At 33.4% G+C, this 24,620-nt stretch overlaps 1 long non-coding RNA gene and 2 pseudogenes across 1 annotated transcript; all 3 read left to right on the forward strand.

Annotated features, from left to right (window-relative positions):
• The first annotated feature begins 873 nt into the window (after positions 1–873).
• Positions 874–6,200, forward strand: LOC133315693 (wall-associated receptor kinase 3-like; annotated as a pseudogene).
• A 6,579-nt stretch (positions 6,201–12,779) lies between these two features.
• On the forward strand, positions 12,780–14,036 carry LOC133315695 (wall-associated receptor kinase 2-like; annotated as a pseudogene).
• A 930-nt stretch (positions 14,037–14,966) lies between these two features.
• Positions 14,967–17,457, forward strand: LOC133315668 (uncharacterized). Its single transcript, XR_009752113.1, has 3 exons — positions 14,967–15,440; positions 15,526–15,599; positions 17,200–17,457. It is a non-coding gene; the product is annotated as an uncharacterized LOC133315668 (long non-coding RNA).
• Positions 17,458–24,620: the final 7,163 nt, after the last annotated feature.

The raw sequence follows: 24,620 nt of genomic DNA on the forward strand, positions 1-24,620 counted from the left end.
GAATTTCTTCGTTCGTTCAGGTAGGTGGGCCTGTGCATTGTCCACCCTTCAAGCACAGTGGGCTCTCGTGTGAGGGGGCGTGTTGAGAGCAACTAATGTGAAGTTTATAAGGTCTTGAGCACTCCCACCTTTTGAGCTAGCTTTTGGAATGGTGTATCCCAAGATTCTTTACATTCCTTCGTAGTTTGGACTGAAGTGTATGTGGGTCGGCACTGTTGTTTAAAGTTCACCTTGTAGTACAAAGAAAACAATTGAACTGCCCAATTACCTAAGAAAACTAGGAACCCTACCATGAAGAACCTTTTCTTTTTTCCTTGTAAATATCAATAGGTCTACGGAACAAGAACAATAGAAGCTTCATCAAGATTGCCTCTACCATATTACTAGAAGTTTTACAAGTTCTCTAATGACCTTTACTGACCCCAAAGTACAATATCCTTGGCCAAAGATTTCACCACTTTAGTCTTTTTACTAATATAAAAACTTGGCACAAACTTTCTCAAATCACTATTATATAGAAGTTTTCTTTGATGAGTCAATTGATCGATACACCCATTATGAGCTTGACTCCATGACAGTTATTATTTTACCAAGAATTTCTCTAAAGCAAAACATAAAAAAAATAAAAAATAAAAAATAAAAAATTGTTGGTCTAATGGAAGCCTAGCTACACTAATTGAGAAGGTATCCAAGAGATATTTGTTCTCATAAACCAAAAGACAAATTCAACATACTTCAATAATAATAATAATAATAAATGGTAGTAATTGAAGCCTGCCTTCCTGTGGTAAAGCCTGAATTTTGAGCGATTCAAAATTCATGGTGGTGGCAGCAATTGCTTCATCTCAAAAAAATTCATGATTGCATGCAACAATGGCTTCATCCATGGATAATACAAAAATAGTGCTAGTTGCTTGGTTGCTATTAATGGTATCAGCTATGTCACAAACAATTCATCCTCGCTGCCAAGTTAAGTGTGGAAGTGTGGGCATTCCGTACCCATTTGGTACAACAGAGGAATGCTACTTAAACAACAACTTTTATGTTGCTTGTAACACAAGTTACTACCCTCCCAAACCATTTTTGTGGAATTTGACATCAAATATTGAGATCCTAGAGGTGTCATTGAATGGCCATTTACGTATAAACTCATTTGCTGCTTATGTCCGCCGTGATGAAAAGGACATGCATGTGGATTCAGGGAAAGCATCTATGGCTTTGCAAGCATTTCCCTTCTCAGTTACCCGGAACAAGTTCATTGGAATTGGATGCGACACCCTGTCAATCATCAATGCAACTATTGGGAAAAATTACTCAACTAGGGGGTTCTCACTTTGTAGTAGTATAGAAAGCACAACCAATGGATCTTGTTTTGGTATAAGTTAGTGCCAAACCTCTATCCCTAAAAGTAAAAACATTCTGAAATATGAAGCTTACGTCCTGAGCACCAGTAAGATGCACAGGGATATGAACAATCCTTGTAGCTACTCACTTTTGGTGGAAGAAGAATTTTTCAACTTTTCCTCATCTGACTTCATCAATCTGCAGAAGAGAAGAACCACTCCCTTAGTGCTTGATTAATCTGTTGGGAATCAGACTTGCAAAGAAGCTAAGAAATTGACCAGTTATGCCTGCCAAGCAAATAGTGTAAAACCCCGAATATATCCGGTAATGTTATCATACTATTGTATTAAGCTGCGCTTAATTAAAAATTGCGGAATATCTTTTTTTTTTCAATTATGATGTCATTATCATTACCAACTTGCTTATTAATCAATTAATAAAACATCACCTGTATGCAATTGCAATAAGACAGCTAACTGAAATACCTCATTGATTAAAATAACATAATGTATGTCTCTAGTCACGGAACTACAACACGTAGACCGGACCAACTAGCAGTTTATACAACTCGACTCAAAAGTACTAACAACGTAGTGGCATGGACAACTCTCATGCTCACCCAAATAAGGCAACAAAACCCAACATAAGTCTCAACTCAAAACATAAAGAGCAGAAAACATAAACAGCATCTAATCCAGTCATGACAGCAATACAACATAAATATCATAATCAGCTAAGCTCTGGCCTCCTGCCGCCAGAGGCATCAGTCACCATACTACCTGAACCTGAAATAAGCATTCACCAAATGTGGGGTGAGATCTCTAAACCAGAAATCTCAGTAAGACAAGGGGTCCTCAAGGATCTTCCACCCCAAGCTCACTTACCTGTGCAATATAAGTTTAAAAGCAGTTCATCAATATCATTTCTAAAACAGTGCAATGCAGTAGATAATCATGTCATGTGTGTCAATACTATTCTACTGATCAGAGAAATGCAGGAATACGTCTATTACCCACACAATATGCAAGACGCTACTTGCACCCATGCACGGACTCACCATCTTGTATGACGCCACATACTCAGGCTTACCGACTAAGTGGAAACAACACATACATATTATAAGCCATTGCACATATCAGCTCAAAAGCATTTCAAAATATCCAAAGCATGTAATACAACATACATATAACCATACCCCCATGGGACATGGTGGAACCACAACATGGCTAAACCGAGGACACGAAAGCTTACCTTGCAAGCTAACACCAAAAGCCAAGAGTCCACAGCTCAAAGTCCAAACACAGCAGATTCACAATCTGTTATGGACCAACAATACATTAATAAACATGCACCGCAAGCATACAATATCAAGACAACGTCTTTCCATTACGTTTTACGTCTTAAGGCTTCACACAAGCCATAAGCCCTTAATCATATGATTCTGAACTACATTAAATAATTACAGAAGTTCAACTTCCTCAAACTAAGGTCCACAAACCCATAGATCAGTTCTGGATGAACAGTACACTACTGTTCCTCACAAACCCAGAATATCCGGATATTCCTCGGGGACATATCCAGATATCCAATATCAGGATATCTCACAGGCAATATCCGGATATCACTCTGGCAATATCCGGATATCCATATCCGGATATCGATATCCGGATATTCCACGGCAAATATGCAGATATTTCGCGACAAAATGCAGTTTCTGCATTTCGCGAAGATATCCTTTCAAGGTTCCATTTTTAACACTCAAACACGTTAAAGCATGCATTTTTATACCCTCATAGGTTTACATACCAGTTGGTTACTTGCTTAACCCATTAAACATGCAAAGACATCAACGTTACCCCATAAAAACCCAAGATCAAGGTTGTACAACTCACCAAGGTTCAAAACAGAGGAAAAGAGTGCTCTTGGAGCTCACTAAACTGACTCCACAGTTCTGCCTTTACTCAAGAACAAAAATGACAAGAAGCAAGGTCCTTTCTTCACAAAGGGAGCTCCTTGAAGCCTCACAAACCAAGAACAACACTCCACCACAACCAAACCAGCAAGTCAGCCCTCAAACCCTTCCCAACCTGAACCTCACAACTCAGAAAAGGCACCCTAAGCACTCTCCAATGCTCACACTCAAATGTTTACTTGATCAAGAAGTGAAACCATGATCAAAGGTGGTGACTTTGGTGAGAAAAAGGAGGAGAAATGAAGAAGCAAGGTGGCTAGTCACAAGACTTCAGCAAGGTTCACGTAGGAGGCACAATAATGACCTAGGATCATGTGCCACTAGGTATATATAGTCACTTAACCAATTAACACATAGTATTAACTTTAATTGTTACGCTTAGCATCTTAATCCCAAACTCAAGATTCTTAACCTACTCAATTTTACAAGAATTATCATATTTTTCTTATAATTTTTGGAGCACCTTTTCGGTACACGTTTTTCATAGCCAGTACCAGATTTTGGCACCAGTTCTCATCATTTTGACTTGAAACTCGTTTTACATGTCTTACATATTATTCTAGTAATTATCATGCACTTAGTATAATTTTCTGGGATACTTTTTCGATACGCATTTATACCGACTAGCAGAACCGGTATCTGCACTTTTCTTCCGAAAAGCGACTTTCAACATTCTTAATCACTTACTATAATTATTAGAGCCTCATAATAATTATTAGGGTCAATTATGGAATTATTTCCTAATTTCGCATAATTAATTAATTAACTTCCTTAATTAACAGTGCGGGTTCTTACAAATAGCGTATGTATTGACTCTGACAATGGACCAGGGTACCTCTGCAGATGCTTAGAAGGTTATGTGGGAAATGCTTACCTTCCTGGTGGATGCCAAGGTACACATTATGTTCTTACAAAGTTGTAATTAGTCTCATTTTTAATTTGTTTTCTCAATAACTGAATAGAGTATTAATTATTTTTGGGTTGTTTCTTTACAAGATATTGATGAATGTTCCAATCCGAGTCTAAATGATTGTTCTGACATTTGCGTTATCCTACTTGGGAGTTATAAATGTTCATGTTCCAAGAGCAAGAGTTACCAGGGAGATGGCAAAAAAGGTGGAACCGGTTGTCTCTGATCTACAACGTGAGGTTAATGAGATTGAGATAGGTAAGTATTATTTGTTAAGTTTACATAATATCACTAAATCAGTGAAAATAAATTTGTTAAGTTTACATAATATCCCTAAATCAGTGAAAATAAATAAATAATACAAATACAAAAGAAAAGGAAGGCATACAAAAAAATGAAGATTTTTGCACCATTATTTTCAAGATCGTTGTTCTGTTTGTCCACTGACTTTCATCTCTAGTATTCTTGATTTTTCTGTCACTTCTAGTTTATTGCTTTGGCTTTTTATATACTTTTTAGCCTATTTTTGACGTTTTACAACTATATGTCAGTAGATATTGTTTAGAGAAAATATAAATTTACAACTACTCAAATCTTTGTAATAGAAGTAACATTTGTTTGCAAGTATATAATATGAAGTGTAATTTCAAGAGACAGTTCATCTTTAAAATAAAGTAAATGAAAAACAACTGTGAATGACACATTTGCAAAACCATAGCTAAATTAAAGACTGATTAAACAAGCTATTTTGCCAATGTAGGTGTTGGCATAGGCCTTATGGTATTGTTCATTGGTAGTGGCTAGCTATACCATGTGGTTCGTAAAAGAAAACTGATGAGGCTCACAGAGAGATATTTTGAGCAAAATGGTGGCTTAATGTTACAGCGGCAAATTTCAACCATAGAAGGATCCACTGATAAAGCCAAACTTTTCATTGCACGAGAGCTTAAGAAAGCCACTGAAAATTTTCATGAAAGCAGAATTATAGGCAGAGGAGGATACGGTATAGTTTTTAAGGGAATAATTCCAAATGATGAAGTTGTTGCTATAAAGAAATCCAAACTAGTAGACCATAGCCAAATTGAGCAATTCATCAGTGAAGTGGTTGTACTTTCCCAAATTAACCACAGAAATGTAGTCAAACTCCTAGGTTGTTGTTTAGAGACAGAAATGCCATTGTTGGTTTATGAATTTGTGAACAATGGAACCCTCTTTGACCATATCCACAAGGAAAACAGTGCAAGAGACACCACACTTTCTTGGGAAACACGTCTAAGAATAGCAACAGAAACAGCAGGTATGCTTTCATACTTACATTATGCTGCTTCCGTACCAATCATCCATAGGGATTTCAAGTCAACTAACATACTCTTAGATGACAAATATATAGCAAAAGTTTCTGACTTTGGGACCTCAAGGTTGATTCCACGTGACCAATGTCAATTAACAACATTGGTTCAAGGAACTCTTGGATACCTTGATCCTGAATACTTTCAGACCAGCCAACTCACTGAGAAAAGCGATGTTTATAGCTTTGGTGTTGTTCTTGCAGAGTTGCTAACTGGAAGAACAGCACTTTCTTTTGACATTCCATAGGAGGAGAGAAATTTAGCCATGTATTTCGTTTCGGCTTTGAAAAATGATTGCTTGTTCGAAATTCTTGAGGATTCTTTGTGTAAGGAGGGAAATAGTGAGCAGGTGAAGGAAGTTGCTGATATTACTCAATGGTGCTTGAAACTTAGAGGTGAGGAAAGACCAACCATGAAGGAAGTGTTCATGGAATTGGAAAGTCTGAGAATGATGGCAACAACTACATGGATTAATGCCACATCAAATGCGACAGAATATGTAGTTGGTGAAAGATCAGGTCAAACAGACTATGCTAATAGTCATTGTACTTATAAAGCATGCGCTGAGCCTGAGGATGACACCATTTGCAAAGGAGTGATGTCACCTTTATGGGATGGAAGATGACGAGAACAAGGGATAGTTGGAGGCACTTTGTCTATTATTGTATCTTCATCAATATGAAGATTTACTATATATGGTGGCCCCAATGAAGTTCTTTTAATTCATCATCCTTGAGTTCTGTATTGAAAGTCATTTGGTAACAACTCTGTCTTATATTCAGAGTCCTTACACACACACACACATGTCTTATATTCAGAGTCCTTACACACACACACACACACATATATATATGTGTGTGTGTGTAAGAACATTGTCAACTACTGAATCACGAAAACATCTTTCAATTTTGACTACATTTTTTCCTTTATTGGAAGAATTTTTTTTTTTGTTATAATAGCAAGAAGATAACTACAAAAGAATCGAACTATTGTATTCCAAAGAAGAAACTGATAAGACTCATATTGGTGGAAATTAAGCCAAGAAAATATTGTTCAAACAGATCAAATCACATAAGTTGGTATTGGGTTTAAGAAAGAAATGTGTTAAAAATGTAGGATAAATTTTAGTACTTTATCCACATATTTGAATTAAGTTTATATTGAGTTGATATTGAGTTTAATTCTGATTGAACCAATTTACATGGGCAGGTAAAGGGCAATAGAAGTGAAAAAGAATGAATTAAGCAGAAGTCATTTTGGGTGTGGGAGGCCAGTGTTTGTGTTCTGCTGACTTGATCTTTGATCTCATTCTTAACTCTTGTTGGACCAATAGACAGGCCTAAGGCCTGAAGGGCCGAAAATGCTTTATAGACTCCTCAAACCATGTGGAAATTTATCTGAAGTCAAAGCTTGAGGTTTGACTTATTTATTTTAAGTGAGGAATGCATTTAAAAAAATATGAAATTACAATTTTTGATTAAAAATTTAATGTTTGAAATTATAAAAAATTAAATATACATATATAATATATGCATGAAATTACCAAATGATGGTAGCTCAGTTAGCGAATGAGAGCTGAGCAAGTAAGGGTGAGAGCATGTGTTTGATCATCTCTAATAACATATTTGGAAGATGTTTAAAGTCTTAATCCTAAACTTGCCCGAACAAAAATTTATTAAAATAGAAGCATAAAGTTATTAAAATTTATTACATTAACTTTTTTCTATGTTCACCATCTATGCGACTAAAATTTTTGGCTACGTTGGTTTCTTTATTTGGCATGGATATATTAACAGTGTGTGTTTACTTTCTATCTTATTTTTATTTTTGGTTAACATATTTTACTAATAATTATAAAATATCACCTTATTTTCTATTTATAAGAATTGGAAAAGGAAATGGTAAAATTACCATTGTAAATTCTTATAAAAAAAAAAACAAGAAACAGGATGATTATTTTATAATTATTCAAAAAAACATATTAAAAAAATAAGCCAAACATACACTTAATTATTTCTACACATTTTTAATATTTTTTAGTTTTATTTTTATCAGACGACGAGTAAAACCAAATAGTCCTGAACCAATGAGCTGGCACTCCAATGCTCAAACTACAGATTTTTATATAAAATTTGATTTGTCTAATTGACTACGACTTATAATTTGACTTTATTCTTTTCGTGTTATTAAAGGGAAGATCAATAATCTAAAACTAAACATATGCAACAAATTTTAAACAGGAAATATTTATAATAAATATGTGTATTTAAGCATTTTTTTTAAACATATGATGCAGTATTGGATGAGGGTAATGGGCCTAGAAGGGTTACAAGGTCTGTTGCTGGTGTTCAGCCCAAGATGTCAATGTGGCTCAAGGACTTCGCTTGAGGAGTGAGTTCCGGAGAAGCTATTATGGTAGTTAGATGAAGGCAGTTGAATGGTGATTAGATGCATGTAGTAGGGGATGATATAAAAAGTCTATATTCATGTAAACAAAACCATCGAATGTGATAATAAAGTTCTTCTTGTTCTATTACTTGCATTTTCTTGAGCATTCTCTCTCGGACATCAACATGTAAACACTTAATTGTATTCATAAATGAGACACTTCCGCTCAAAGAAAATATTAGTTTAGGTAAATTATATGCAAAGCCCTCACCAATTATATTATTCGTGTGTTTTAAAACCTTCAAAATTACTACTATTTTTAAAAATGAAATATAACATTATAAATTATATTAATTTAAAATTTAAGATTTTAAGTTCAATTTTTATTAGTAATTCTTATGATTGAAACTTTTTATTGAGGTTTATATGATAGCCTAATATTAGAATAAGATAAATTTACCCAAACACTTTCCTGAAAAAACTTACATGACAAGTCAATTAACTCATAAGGATAATTTCATAAAAAATTATTTGAGTTAAAAAACTATGTCTTTTATAATACAAGAAGTCTACCTGAACAAATCATCCTATCTACATCAATCCAAAGGCTTCATGGAAGTAAACCCTATAATAAATTTCAGTCGCAAGCTCGCAAGTTTGAATTGTTGCTCCAGTACGGTACAAAGCCCGTCCTTTTCGGGGGAAAAAAAAAAACTTTTAAAACGTGAGTTAGTTAGGTGTATAATTAATGGTGTATTTATTATTTATTTTTGATAAATTTATTTATAAAGATATAAATAATAATATATTTGAAATTAAAATAATACGAATACATACGTATACATACATATATGAGTAAAGTATCTTTTAGGTCCTCAAAAAAAACTACGGAGCTAATTTTAATCTCTTAAAAAAAAAGTCGACTTATAATCTCTTTAAAATTTAAAATAGACTCAGTTAGTCAAATTCATAATCACTCTGAACTTCAAAGAAAACATATGTTAGTCCCGCAAAAGAACTAATATGGGTTTATTTGGAATTTCAAAGGAACCATGAATCGATTTTGTTTTTTTTAAGGGATTAAATTGAGCTCCATAATATTTGTGTAGGATTCAAAATTACTATATATATATATATATATATATATATATATATATATATATATATATATATATATAGGGTTAGGATCATTTTATACCAGTGTAAGTTACACTCTCAATCTTGTCCATTGATCCCACTTATATCTAAGGCTCTAATTTTTTAGTAATGTGAGCCATTGGATACAAGTGGATCAATGATCAAGATTGAGTGTAAGACTTCTAACTGTTACACCGGTGTAAAAATATCTTGCCCTATATACATATATATATATATATATAATATATATATATATTCATATGGCTTTATATTTCTCATGTGATAGGAATCAAAAACTTTTCTTATGCACACTCAACCAAAGTGGGATCCATTATGAGAGAAAAAAAACAAACTAAAAAAGTAGAAGCACGTGGATCGATGGGTGAGTAGGAATTTATCCTCCTCTTATGCAACATAAGAACTTCATTACCCATATATATATATATATATATATATATATATATATATATATATATATATATATATATATATGGCTTTGGTTTTGTCATGTTACATGAATAATTTTTTTTCCTATAAAGAAAAGACAAACTAGATAATAATAAAGAAAGTGAAAAATGCACTCTTTTCAAGGACTTTGTGTTGTCTCAAGTGGTTGCACGACACCAGTTTTTTTCCTACAACATTATTCTTATTTATCCCATATATATATATATATATATATATATATATATATATATATATATATATATAACACTCACTAGCTAGCAATAATTTTATAATATTGAATATTTAAGTTTTATGAAATTTGATTAAAGAAATTATTTGAGTTAGAAAACTATGTCATACAGAATAGTTAATACAAGTGTAGGTGATCACATCGCCCTATCAACATCAATACAAAGTCTTCATGGAAGTAAACGCTTTATAATATTCAGTCGCAGCCAAATTTGAACTGTTCCTGCAGTCCAGAACAAAGTCCGTTTCGAGGGAAAAAAAACATTATTTTTAAACGTAAGTTAATCTTGTAAAGCAAAAGTGTCTGTCCTTTAAAATGATAAATTTGTGTTATTTTATTTTGGGATAGGATATTGTGACACCTAAGTTATGTTACACTCATGTGACACCCAGTCAATCTCACAGTTAGATCGGTTATGTTGATCCAACGGTTATATTTATTTCCATCTTTGTATGGTCATGATTTCTCAAATTTAATATTTTATATTTATTTCTACATTTGTATAGTTATGATTTCCCATATTTAATGTTTTCACTTTAAATTTGGGAAATCATGACCATACAAAGATGAAAATAAATATAACCGTTGGATCAACATAAGCGATCTAACGGTGAGATTGACTGGGTGTCACATGGGTGTAACATAACTTGGGTGTCACAAATATCGTATCCCTTTTATTTTTATAAAAAAGTGAGATTCACACTTTTATTTTTTTGTCCACTATCTCTTCTCCATAATTTATATATAATTTTACATCCTTTAAAATGACACATATTTTCCCCATCTTGTGAACTATTAAATTTTGATAATTTTTTATAAAATATATAATAAGTGATTTATCAATTATTAAATCTTAATAAACTAAAAAAATAATATATTTTAAAATAAATTAAATTAAAAATAAATATATCTTCAAATGTTAGATTTACTTTAATCAAAATCAGTTTTTTTTTTTCAAATTTTGTTCCCAAATATAGAAATTGGGGAACTTATTTTTTTGTTTCCCAGAATTAACCAGTTCAATTTTTGTGATAGGAAACGGAAAACAAAATAAAAAAGTTTTTGGTTTTTTGTTATCAGATACAAAAGGAGAAATACTTCTATCAGGTGACACAGGGACAGGAAGAGGCGGAAGGTATTCAAAGGAGGTAACAGGGAGAGATGATTGATCAGGGACCACATGAGTAATAGTGGAGCCGAAAAATGGGACTAATTCAAAGAAGGAGACATCTGCAAAGATAAAATATCGATGTAAAGTTAGAGAGTAGCAACGATAACCCTTTTGAGATTGATGATAACCTAGAAAAACATTTATGAGACTTAGAAGCTAGTTTATCTAAGCCTGGACCAAGATGATGAATAAAACACGTAGAACCAAATACATGTGGGTTCAAAGGAAATAAAGGTTGATGAGGAAACAAAATAGAGTGAGGTACCTAGTTGTGAAGAACCGAAAAGGGCATGCGATTAATGAGATAGAAAGCAATGTGAATAACATCACCCCTAAATTTGTAGGGAACATTGCCATCAATTAACAATGCACGAGTAGTCTCAACAAGGTGACGATTTTTGTTCGGCTACACCATTTTGTTGGGGTGTATGAGGACAATACTTTTGATGAAGAATGCCATTAGATAAAAAGAATTATTGAAATTGATGAGATAAATACTCACAAGCATTATCACTATGAAAAGTACGAATAGGAATACCAAACTGAGTTTTGATTTCACTATAAAATAACTGAAAAACAGAAAATAACTAAGAACGATTTTTCATTAAAAAAACCAAGTACATCTGGAATAATCATCAATAAATGTAACAAAATACTTAAACCCTAAAGTAGAATGATGATGACTAGGCCCCCAAATATTACAGTGGACCACAGAAAAAGGGGACAAAGCTTGACGATTAAGATGACTTGGGAACGTACTACGAGTATGTTTCCTAAACTGACAAGACTCACAATGTAAACTAGAAAAAGACGATAAATTGGGAACCTTCCTCTGAAGCTTGGCAAGACTTGGATGACCCAAACGTGCATGGATAGTGAGGGGTGAATCCACAGTAGAGCAAGCTGAAGAAGAAGGAAAAATTTGATAGAGGCCATGAGACTCACATTCTTTGATAATCTCTTTCCTCGAACTCTGGTCCTGTAAAATGACAAAAGTTTTAGTAAAAGAAACCACACAATCAATGAATTTTGTCAAATGGCTACTGAAAAGTAAGTTAAAAGGAGAATATGGAACATAGAGAACATAATCCAAAGATAAATTGGGGAAGAGAATAACCGTGATGATCCCACAGGATTGGACCAAAGACCCATTGGGAACCAGTGGTACAAAGAGAGGTGAATAAGGATTTATTACAAGAGATGTGATCAGAAGCCCCAGAATCAAGAGTCCAAGGATCTAGAGATTATAGCTAAGAGATCTCAACAAAATAATTACCAGTTGCAGCAATGAAGGTAGTAGTACCAGATGCTTCGCAGACCACTAATTCACGAATTCATTAAGAAGAGTTACAAGAGGCTGTGTTGCAGAAGATAACCTTGGATTAGCAACACTAGATGGAGTCTGAGCGATATAAGCACTCCGAGGAGGTGGAGGTGGCTTTCCATAAAGCTTCCAACAATGATCAACAGTATGATTCGTCCGATGACAATGAGTGTAGAGAAGCCGACCCTTAGAGAGTTTACATCCACGACCAGAGCCCTGAGCAGCAAGGGCAGAAGAGTCAGAGGTGTCAATCAAAGAAACATGGTGTATAACATGTATTGTTGATGCAGAATGCTTAGGTGGAATCCTAAGCAAAGTAGACATCACATAATCTAGTGTAAGAACAATAGCAGTCCCCAAAATCTGATCCCAATGGATAGACAAATGGGGAGGTAAACCATATAGAATCAACATCATAAAAAGAGTACTACGTTGTTCCTACTCCTTAACAACATCACGGATTAAGGGGCAAAAGTTCATTGAAATCATGAAGCAAACTTTGAGCTTTCCCCAAGTACTCAGACATAGGACAATTAAAACCACAAGGGGCAAAGGTAGATATCAATTTCTGACACACACCATTGAGTCGCTGCGTGTCATTTCTGTACAAATCCTTTCCCTGACTCCAAATAGCCTCACTAGTATTTGCAAGCCAAAAAATATGCTTAATGGAAAGTTGAAGAGTGGATTTGATAAGACTTCACAATTGAGCATCAATCATCTTCCATCGAGTGCGCTTATTGGCCGCAATAGATTCAGCCTTTGTAGTGAGATGAGAAGTATAATTTTGTCCATCCTACCAAAGTTGCAGATCTGACAACCAAGAATAATAGTTCAACCATCCAATTTAGGACAAGAAATATAGAAATAGTGCATTTTGATTTGTTGGCATGTGTTATCTGCAACAATGTGAAGTTGAGACATCAAAAAGACAAAAAATATAGAAAGAAAATTAATGACCATTTTCCCACTTGTTTTATGTCCAGGTGTGAATGTAATGGTTATAGCACTACTCATAGGAAGCTGTTATGTGTATTAGGCATTAGAGAAGAGAAATCTCATCAAACTTAAAGAAAAAAAATTTCAACAAAATGGTGGCTTGTTTTTCCAACAACAGATAGCAAGGCATAGAGGGTCAACTGAAACAACTAAAGTCTTCACTGAGGCGGAGTTAAAGGATGCCACCAACAACTTTGATGAAGGAAGAGTCCTAAGCCAAGGTGGCCACGAAACAGTTTACAGAGGAATATTACAAGATAACAGAATTGTAGCAATAACCAAAATCAGTGACCCAAGCCAGATTAAGCAATTCTTCAATAAAGTGATCGTTCTTTCCCAAATCAACCATAGGAATGTGGTAAAGCTCTTGGGTTGTTGTCTAGAGACACAATTTCTCTTGCTTGTTTATGAATTCATCCCCAATGGTACTATCCTTGAGCATCTTCATGATCAAAGAAATTCTATAAAACTTATATGAAAAACAAGATTGAGAATAGCAACAGAAGCTGCGGGGGCCCTGGCATACTTGTGTTCTGCTATTTCTGCACCAATCATACACACAGATGTGAAAACTACAAATATACTACTTGATCATAATCTCATTGTAAAGGTTTCTGATTTTGGAGCTTCAAGGATTGTTCCTCTTGATGAAAATCAGCTAACCACTTTGGTCCAAGGGACACTGGGTTGTCTTGATCCAGAATGCTTTCAAACAAGCCATTTAATATAGAAGAGTGATGTGTAATTGTATATAGCTTTGGGGTTATCTTAGCAGAGATAATAATAGGAAAGAAGGCACTCTCATTTGAAAGGTTATAGATAGATAGAAACCTTGTAGTATTCTTCCTCTCTTCAATGATAAAAGTGTTAGGACGAACTCCGTTCATCAATCTCAGCTTAGAAGTATTGCAGAAATCAAATGTCGAGCTCGGAACTCGACTATCAGAGAGGTCGGCCTGAACTTAACAGGTCGACCTATATGCAGCAGAAACAAAAAATTGTGAAGTAGAGAGAGAAAATGAACACAAACAAATTTTAACGTAGAAAAATCTTCTACAATGTGAAGAAGTAAAAATTCACGGGATACTAGTCCAGAATCAAACTTCTACAATGAAAATAATAGGTACAAGATATCAAACTTTATAATAACCCTAATTATATGACTTTTAAATTAGAGGGTTATAATGATGACCTTATAGTCATAAATGGAATGAGCATAAAATTATAATAATTTTGATACCCATATTGAGGTATTATGCACAGATGAATTTTCATTTGTTAAATTTAACTGCTGACGTAATAACAGTTAGTAGAATAGCTCCAAGTTAGCAAATTATAGTTAGAGAGCTAATCTAATGATATAAACATCATGAATGAGGTTAGGATATGATTTGGTGAAGATTGATACCCATATTGGGGTATTTTTGAAAAGTCACTTCTGCCGGGTATTTTGTACTGCTGTAGCAGCATCCGGTAGAATCCCGGAACAGGAAAAAGATAAGAAAATAGAAATAAAGACCAATATATGCCTAACAAGTCATAATTAGACCAAAAATGTTAAAGTTAAGAAGATTATGAAATCCGGGTACAGTTAAAAACACCGGTAAAGACTACAGTGCAATTAAACAACTGTTAGTGGATCTGTGACCTACTAATCAAATTTTTAAGTTATGAACATGATAATTAGACAAAATTAATGTTAAGTACTTAAAGTTAGGGTCTTGAGAGTTTTCGGGTAAAAATTTGACGACGGATCAGTTAAAAATTACACCGGGTCTCACTAAAGGACGAATATCACTTAAGTGACATGGCACCCCTCATTAGGGCACCCTCCTCTCCTTCCCTTCCATTTCTGATCAGCAGCCCCTTCACCTCCTTCTCTCTCTAAGTTTCAAATTTTGAAAACTCTCTCACTTCTCTCTAAGATTTCTTCACCTAAATCTCTCTAAACCACCAAACTTCCTTCACAAAGATTGTTCCCCTCACTCTCCTCTTCACAACCATACCATTTTCATGGTGTGAATCAAAAATTTCGTGTCCCTTATCATCCCAAACAGCCATGGTTTTGTGGAGAGCAAAGGCTATGGAGTTGTGTTCTTGAGCTCTCTTGAAGAATCACACTTGCTTGCTTGTTTCCTTTGATTTTTGGGTAAGTGTTCTTAAATTTTTTTCATGAAAAATATCATCTTTTCTTCTTATGTTCTTGAGCCTAACTCATGAGCATGTTCATGAAGGTGTGTGCTTGCCTAAAGGTGTGTTCTTGGTGGAAAAAGGTGGAGACTTGAGCTAAAGGAGAAACCTTGAAGATGTAAGCTCCCACTTGGGAAATATGAACCAAAAAGCCTCCCTTTTTCTTGTTGAGTGCCTTGGTTTTGATATGTTCATGAGGAGAATGTTGTTTAAAATTTCGTAATGTCATGGTTTGATGATGATTCTTAAGTGTGTGTGTGTGTTTGGAACCATGGAATGATGGATTGGATGACTAAAGGTGCCACCTTTGCACCTTTGAGTGATGTTCATGTAAAAAGATGACTATGAACTCAAAAATGGACCATGAACATTTCAGCCATATCATGTAAGGATAGGGTTTGATGACAAAAAAATGTTATTAAGTTGTTAAGTGTGGAAAAATGATTAGAAAGATTAACTAGGTGGGTTAACTCTAAGTAAAACTCTCTAATCATGATTAATAATGGCTAAAAATCCTAATTAATATAGCTAATCAAATCTGCCCCATAAAGTACATAAGGGTTTAGTTGTGTTAAAATTAAGGAGATGGTGAATTAGGTGATTAATTAAGGGTAGAGATTAATTAACAAAAGTAATCAAGGATTTAACTCTAAAATTGGACTAAAGTAAGGTTTAGGTACACTAATTAAATAATTAGTAAAATTTAAGTATCATGACATAATGGGACTAAGGATATTTCATAATGTGACTTAATAATAGAAAAATCCAAGAATTAATGTGAATTAGGATTTATAATCAAAAGTAATTAAGGTTTGTTAAGTAAACACATTTAAGGCTAAGTAACCAGTTTTTAGGCAAAATTGGGGAGAGCATATCTTCCTCCACAGAGATCATATAGGGATGTGCCTTATATCAAATTGACGATTGAGATGTTATCTACGTGGTGTTAAAATTTGGTATCAATTGAAGATATATTCCATTCTGTATGTTCGTTTGAGTGAGGACTGCACAGGGAGGCATGTGCAGGGGCGCTGTACATGGCTGACACGTCCATGAATTTTTTCTCCCTCAATTATTACTCAAATTAGGCTCATAATATTTCTAATTAAAGATAAAGGTGTCTAGTTGTCTACATAAAAATTTTAGAGCAAATTATTTAGTATAATTTTCATAATCGCAGAAATGGTAAAGGATGTTTAGGGCCCTGTTCGGAGTTGGCAAACAGCTTTGTTTGTCCAACTTCAAATGGTGATAACCGGAGCTAGGAAACTTCAAATGAGGCATATGATACCTTTTTGGAAAGGTAATTGAGTCTAGATTAACATACTAAAAGATGAGAATTTTATAACAAGTGAGTCACGCCCAGTAACTAGAAAACAGAAGCATGTACAGTTATGGAAAAAACGTAAAAGTGATATTTAAGCTAAGTGGGCTTATGGGAACCCTTAGTAACTTATAATAATCATAAATATGACTTGGATGAGTTGAAAATAATCTAAGTGAGCCTTGCATGTGATTCTAAGCTATGTAAGTAATTGAAGATTAAAGTGACTTGTAATAATGCACTAAAATATGTAATAAGTTATAATTGGTCTAGGCTTGTAATGGGCATATTATTGGCATATGAGTATGAAAAGTGGAATCATTAAATGATTAAGTCGTGGATATAACTTGATTAATTAATATGTAATTAATGATGTGAATGGTTCCTACTCTAGGTGTGCCTAGAGAACCGTGCACTTGAGGATTTTGTTGGAGCATACGTATTATATTGGAGTGTGGGCTTGTGCTAAGCTCCCTAAGGTAAGCTCCTAGTTCTAGTTGACTCCTCTCTCTTGTGGCCCCACCATGATGGTGGGCATTATGGTTATATTGTATGAAAGTATATGGTATGATGTATATGTGCATTCATTCACATTCATATAGATGTTATATGATCTTGATGTTATGATGATGCACTGATGATATATGTTATGAGGATCCTGGCCAGTGATCATGGTATGTAGGCTGCCTATGACTTGACTCTGGGAGCTATTTCATACTGAGGTTGTGTTGACTGTTTATGGCTTGACCCTGGAAGTCACACATGTGTAACCGTCTATGGCTTTGACCCTGGGGTTACACAAGGATGATATGATGATGCTATGTTTATGCTGTATGTCTGTATTATATGCTTTATATCTGACTTGTTATGCAGGAAGTGGGCTCAGGGGTTAGAGGATCCTCTATGAACCTTGAGCTTACTGAGATGTTGTTATCTTACCCCGTTTGGGGACATCATTTCAGGTACCCAGAGTAGTGGTGATGCTTCTAGGGGAAAGGCCCCCGCATTGGAGTAGTTGATGATGCAGCTGATGATTTATATTATGTTTAGATTTGATGTTGGCATGTAGACTTGTTAACATGCTTAATTATTTTATGGAGATTATTGTATGTATTTATTTAGGCTCATGATAGTATTCTTAGAGCCATGGATTATTTACTGATACTTTTATACTTCGAATTAATATAGACTTGATGCATGTATTCAGTTAATTTGGGCATGGAGCCTTATTAGTTGTATTGACCCATTAAGGGGATTGCAGTCCGTGTGGGACTTGCAAGCTATCTGTTTAAATTGTTGTATTAATTAGGTTATCTGTATGTGTAGAATCATGTTTCTAGTTATCCGAAATACAGCCGTTATGCTGTCCGTGAGACTCCGTCAGGAATGACACTTGATGTCATATCTTGATGGTCAATGGCCACTAATACTGGCTCATGGGATTAATTAGTAGATGTATATTTAGATTTACGCTTTCGCAGTATCTGACGTGAACGTTTTTAGAAATGTTTTTATGAAATGTTTTGGAAAAAGTTTACTCGTATTTTTATAAGATGCTTTATTCCTTTTCAAATAAAGTCTTCCGCTGTGAATGTTAAATATCATGTATGTTAACAACCGGAGTACTACGGGGTGTTACAAACTTCACCAATAATAGTGATACACTCAAACCTCACTACAATGGTGATATTCTCTCAAACTTCCCTAAGGAAGTCTAATACTCAAGCTTCTCCCTAGATGTGCTCTCGAAATTGTCTTTAAGTGTCTCTCAAGCTAACATTTCCTCCAACCCTCAACTAATTCTTATATATGAGAAAAAAGAAAGTTTTAGAATATCAAAAGTGAGGATTAGGGTTTCTTGAGCCACAAGTTTCTTGACTTTCTTGAGCCTCACTCACCAACATTGGGCCCTGGTAGCATTAAGGAGGAAAAGCCCAACAAAAAAAGGTTTCTTTTTACTGAAAAAAAGGAAAGAAAAACAGAAAGGTCTAAATTTGAAGGACACAGGAGATCTAGTGGATCTTCCAACGCGTGGATTTCAATTTTTAAATGGTTTTTATAATATTAATAATTAAATATTTTTCTCTAATTATTTATTTTTAATGAATTAATTCCAATCCTAAAAACTCCTAATTTCATTTTAAATATTTTTTTATTACTTTTATTAAATAATAATAGTCACAGAAGATCTAGTCGGCATTAAAGTTTTAGAACATATATATTATTTCTTTGTATTTTGAATAAAATTATATCACTTGAAAAAATGGTTAAATGATTTTTTAAAATTTATGTTTAAAATAATATTTTATATATTGGTGAATTAATTATAAATTTTATAGTAAACAAAGTAACAAATTAATTTATCTAAATCTAAAAATATATTTAGAATTTAACAGGATATTACGGTCATCTTCATCACACCTCATTATTTGTTTAGTATTTCAATTATCAACATCACAGGGTGACATTAATATTAAATTTATCTAAAATGGGCGTAGCTACATACTAATCAACATTGGAATCTTGATTACAAATTGACAATTAAGTATTCAAATTATATAATTACACGCGTAATGCAATCATGCATATAATCTAATATTTTAAGTAACGTTACATTGCCAACAGCATTAATATAATATGAGTAAACACCCTTTTTAGTCCTTATCAATATCTACGAAGTTCTTTTTAGTCCCTGGCAATAAAATAGGACCAAATTGGTCCCTGAAATTACAAAAAAAGGGGGCCATGTTAGTCCTTATGTTAACTCCCAAATATGTAGAGTGACCCTTTTCTTGTACTTTCAGTGACCAATTTGATCTTTTTTTATTGCTAGGGACTGAAAAGGACTTCGTAGATATTGCCAGGGACTAAAAATGGTGTTTACTCATATAATATCAACAATTCAACATACAATTTTAATACTACCATCAAATATTATTTGTTAATTAACAGATTGATGAACCGGTAAAAAATAAAATAGATCATACTGTCACTGTCTTCGTCTCATATTATAGATGAGTGTACATGCTCTTATTTTGAGGTATTAAAAGTCTGCATATTAAATTAAAATTAATTTAATTTCAAATTTTAATTTAGCATGAAAGGCCTTTTTAGTATATTAAAACTGATATCTCGCATTTTATTTGAATTGATCTGTTGTTTACTTTAAATGTGTCACTTTCTTGTCTTTCAAATTTTCTGTCATTTGAACAGATAAACATAATAAATTGACATTTTATTCTTTGAGGAAAAAAAGAGAGCACGCATGATAACTGGTACTGTGGTAGTGTGATCTGTGTATTTAAATATTATTTATATAAATAAAGAATTACGAAAAAAAATGTTGATCCAATGGTAATTAGATAGGTAGTGAGTTAGTAGTAGAAAATTTTGGTAATAAGAATATCTCTCCTCATGTTTTTATAATTTTTTAAAGAGTAAACACCCTTTTTAGTCCCTGGCAATATCTACGAAGTCCTTTTCAGTCCCTGGCAATAAAAAAGGACCAAATTGGTCCCTGAAAGTACAAGAAAAGGGCCACTCTACATATTTGGGAGTTGACATAAGGACTAACATGGCCCCTTTTTTTGTAATTTCAGGGACCAATTTGGTCCTTTTTTATTGTCAGGGATTAAAAAGGACTTCGTAGATATTGACAGGGACTAAAAAGGGTGTTTACTCTTTTTTAAATTAATAATTTAATTTTTTGGCCGCAAATATAGATATGTCTTGTGTGTGAGCAGCGGTAGTGAGATCCATGTAGCCTTTAGGGTAGGGAAATTTATTCCCTAGTCCTTTTTTTCTTTTTTCTTCTTTCTCTCTCTCTCCTCTCTCCTCTTTTCTCTCTCTAACTTTTTCTCTCACGGGGGACTACAAGCCCGGGAGCTCTAAATTTTCTCTCGTAGGGTAGGGATGGCAAGCAACAAAAAAATAAAATGACTGACTTCAACTTTAGTACATGTTGGCATACAAAGTGCCATAAAAAATTCTAAATAGGTAAATTATTTTGTAATTTTGTTTTTTAAAATATTTTTTTCAAATAATAATAATATGGACAATTAGTTTCTCCAGTGACAGGAAAAACTAATTTCTTGTATTGTAAGATAAACTAATTATCTTCCCCACACATACCAATTCAATGTGCCTTTGCTTCTTTTCTTTTATTTTTTAAAAAATAGTTGGCCCCATCTTTTTATTTTCTCTAGAGGAAATTCAAAGTCTATCTTGTAACAGAAGAGATGTTGCACTTATGACAAATATACCGATCACAAAAATAATAAAGTAGTAAATAAGATATCGTTCCTACCAGAATTAGGGACTCCAAACACTAAACACTATTCTTACTATTCCCCTTAATTTGAAAAATTCAAAGGGGATTTGAAAAGAGTATTATTTAAAGGGTTTACTTTTTCTGCAGTTACTGCAGATAAGTTATCTGCAGTAAGCCGATACGACGTCGTTTTGGGACGGAAATCATGATGTTTTTGTAATTTTAATTTATTTTAGGGTTATAATAGTCTTTATATTCGTAATTTTTTAAGATTTCAATATCAAAACGACGTCGTTTTGAGAATAAATGCAGATAACTTCTCTGCATTAACTGCGGAAACATTTTTCTCTTATTTAAATTGATAGAAAACTAATTATAAAGTAACAAGGAAACAAAAGCTAAGAGTAATAAATTGCAAGGACAAAATTTAGGTAATTAAAAGTGGATTTAACATCAAGAGAAACAACTGCAGTTAGGGTTTATTTCACCTCTGATTCCCCTTAAGTGAATTAATTCAATCTAATAATATTTCATCCCAATTGGTTTAAACAATTCATCGTCTAAGAATTAATTGGTTAAATCTTAATGTCTTAGTTCTTTAACCTTTTAACCCAATTGAAATTCTAATATCTTAAAACCCCATTCAAATTAAGTCGCAAGCGCAATAAATTATAAAAGTTTGCAATTCTTACAAGCCTATGTCTAGATCATGCAAGAATTGGTGTTCTACCCCTGTCAAGATCAAGATCCCAATATGTCTATTGTGAACCTTAACCCTCTTTATTCCTCTATGATTTATCAAGTCATACAAGAATTTAAACATGCAATTCAAGGTAAACACAAACAATTTGAGACAATTTATTAATGAAAGCATTAAACTAAATAAGGATTCACGTTATATCCATATCCCTAATTACAAAAGAAAACTAACCAGACATATATGGCTTAAACAAATTAAAATATGAACATAAAACTAGATGAAGCAATGGTGGAAGGAAGAAGGTTGATCTCGACAGTTGCTTTGATCTCCTTCAATCTTCATTCTCTCTGAACTTTAAATCTCCTCCTTCGTCTTTCTGTGCTTGATCCCTTTTTCTAAATTATGCAACCTTTTTACATTTCCTTCTAAATTTTAAATCAAATCATTCTCCCAAAAAAATCACAATCAAATCTTCCATCAGCACGTGACCCAAGCCTTTTTTTAAAAAATTTGAATAAACGTCCTCTTGGCGCTAGTAGCGCCATAAAACAGAAGCTTGTAATACGACTTGGCGCTCCCAGCGCCATTATCATGCTAGTGGCATGAAGATGTTGAAGTGTTGGCGCTTCTAGCACCATTCCTGTGCTTTTTTGGCACAGAGGGACTGAGGTTGTTGATGTGGTTGGCGCTACTAGCACTATTATGGCGCCTTTAGTGTAGTGAAGCCGAAGACTAATCCAAAGTTTGGCGCTTCTAGCGCAACTGTGCAAAAGCTTCTTTTTCATTCTCTTGCACCAATTTGAGCTTCCTAACATGTGTTTCTTCAGTTGGTCAAAATTCCTATAAAGACAAGAATTTCATGAAAATACTCTTGAAAATGAATTGACAATTTAATCATAATTTTCATGTCTTTTGATTACATTTTGATTGAATTCATTCTCATTTTGACTCTTATAATATATTAAGCTGGAAGCACATCAAACAATTCTCATATTTAGATATTGTTGTCCTTAGCAATAAACAAGAATAAATAATAAGAAGCAAGGAAGTAAGCTTGTGAGTATAACACATGGAATTTAAACAAAGCATTGCATAAAAATAGCACTTAAGAGCAAATGCTTAAGAGAATACTATGCTAAGCATGAATGAGTGACTGTTTTGATAGTTTCAAACAATACTTTTCAATTTCAAAGAGGAAATATAATCTAACTTGAGTACCCCTCATTAAGATAAATAATACACTCGTCACTCAAGTGTTTGTGGTATAATTAAATCACCCAATCCATCAGTGTAATAGTACTAACACAGTCTCGATCCTATTCTCAAGTTCCTAAAGATGAGAAACACAAATAACATGCATAATTTGATCAAAAGATCTTTTTAGAATTGTAACGTGGCCTGATATAGGGGTAAGAATGTTTGGAAAGTAGCTAAATTTCATGTATGAGATTGAAGCACATTAATCCAATGTAAAGATCAGTCAATTCACATACATTTCTTTTACTGCTTCTTCCTTTTCAGCTGCTCACTTTTTCTTCTCCCACCACCTTTTTATTTTCTTACTTGCTGCCTTTTCATAACTTAACAAAAAACAAAACCATTTCTTTTTCTATTTTTCTATATATTTTTTCAACCCCCTTTTTTTCACATGTAAACAATTAATTGAAATAACTGACAACAATTTTTTTTTCTCTTTTACTCCCATCATCTTGCCTTTTCTCATCACTCAACATACTCATGGATAACTTTATATTGAATTTCAATAGCCAGTGTTCCAATCTCATATATAGGTAGGAAGATAAGGATATGGGTCAAATTCAGTGAGATAAATAAAATAAAATAAGTTTCAGGCTCAAAGGGGATAGCAATAAAAAAAAATTATGTGGACTTTTTGGCCAAGTAATTACACCGAATGAAGTGCCTTTGTCATCTCAATCTACGCATGCAAAAAGAGAAACAAGCTTTAACTTAATTTTCCTTGTTGATCTCGTCCATGTGAGCAGAGTTGGACTTGTTAAATTTTTGTGATTCTTGTCTTTTCCGTTGGCTAGGGTTGTTTCCCCACAACTTATCGGGAAAAAAACAAACAAAAAACACACATACACACACATATATATAGGGTTCATTTTTTTGTAGTAAATGTAGATAAGTTATCTAAATTGAGCTCAAATTGACGTCGTTTTGAGACGAAAATCAAGGTATTTTTATAATTATAATTTATTTTAAGGTTATAATAGTCTTTTTTATTATAATTTTTTAATTTTTAAATCCAAAACGACATCTTTTTAGGAATGAATGTAGATAACTTATCTTCATTTACAGTAGAAACATTAAAGCCATATATGTAATCTATAATGTTATAATTCATTAACATAAAAAGTAGCTAAAGAACTTAAAGATTTCAAAATACACGAGTAATATAACTACCTTATAACAATCAAACTCCTTACTTTTAAGCTGTTTTATTAGAAAATTGGGAAAAGTTCAAAAAACACATTGGGCATTGCTTTGAATCACTTATACCTATTTTTTTAAAGGGTTTAATAAGAATTATGTTGTAGGAAAAGTGATTGTGTTATGTTATAGAGATTCGTTTTGCGTGCCAGAGTTTTTTTTTTTTTTTTTTGGTTTCAAAAATTGTGGGTCCCACAAAATGTTGTGTGTGTAGGAAAGTTGTTGTGGTCATGTTAAATTATAGATACAAAACCCTTTTTTAAATGCTACTCTTAGTAATTTTTTTTCATCCACACCCCTCTTTAACACCGTTAGAAACTTAACTAAGTACACCTATTTTACTCTTCTTAGAATAAGAAAATAAATTGATAAAAAAAGAAAAATATGATCA

The sequence above is a fragment of the Gastrolobium bilobum genome, unplaced genomic scaffold (genome assembly GCF_033153095.1).
Source record: "Gastrolobium bilobum isolate Gb01-03AN ecotype WA unplaced genomic scaffold, APGP_CSIRO_Gbil_v1 utg3766, whole genome shotgun sequence".
In the NCBI taxonomy this organism is placed as follows: Eukaryota; Viridiplantae; Streptophyta; class Magnoliopsida; order Fabales; family Fabaceae; genus Gastrolobium; species Gastrolobium bilobum.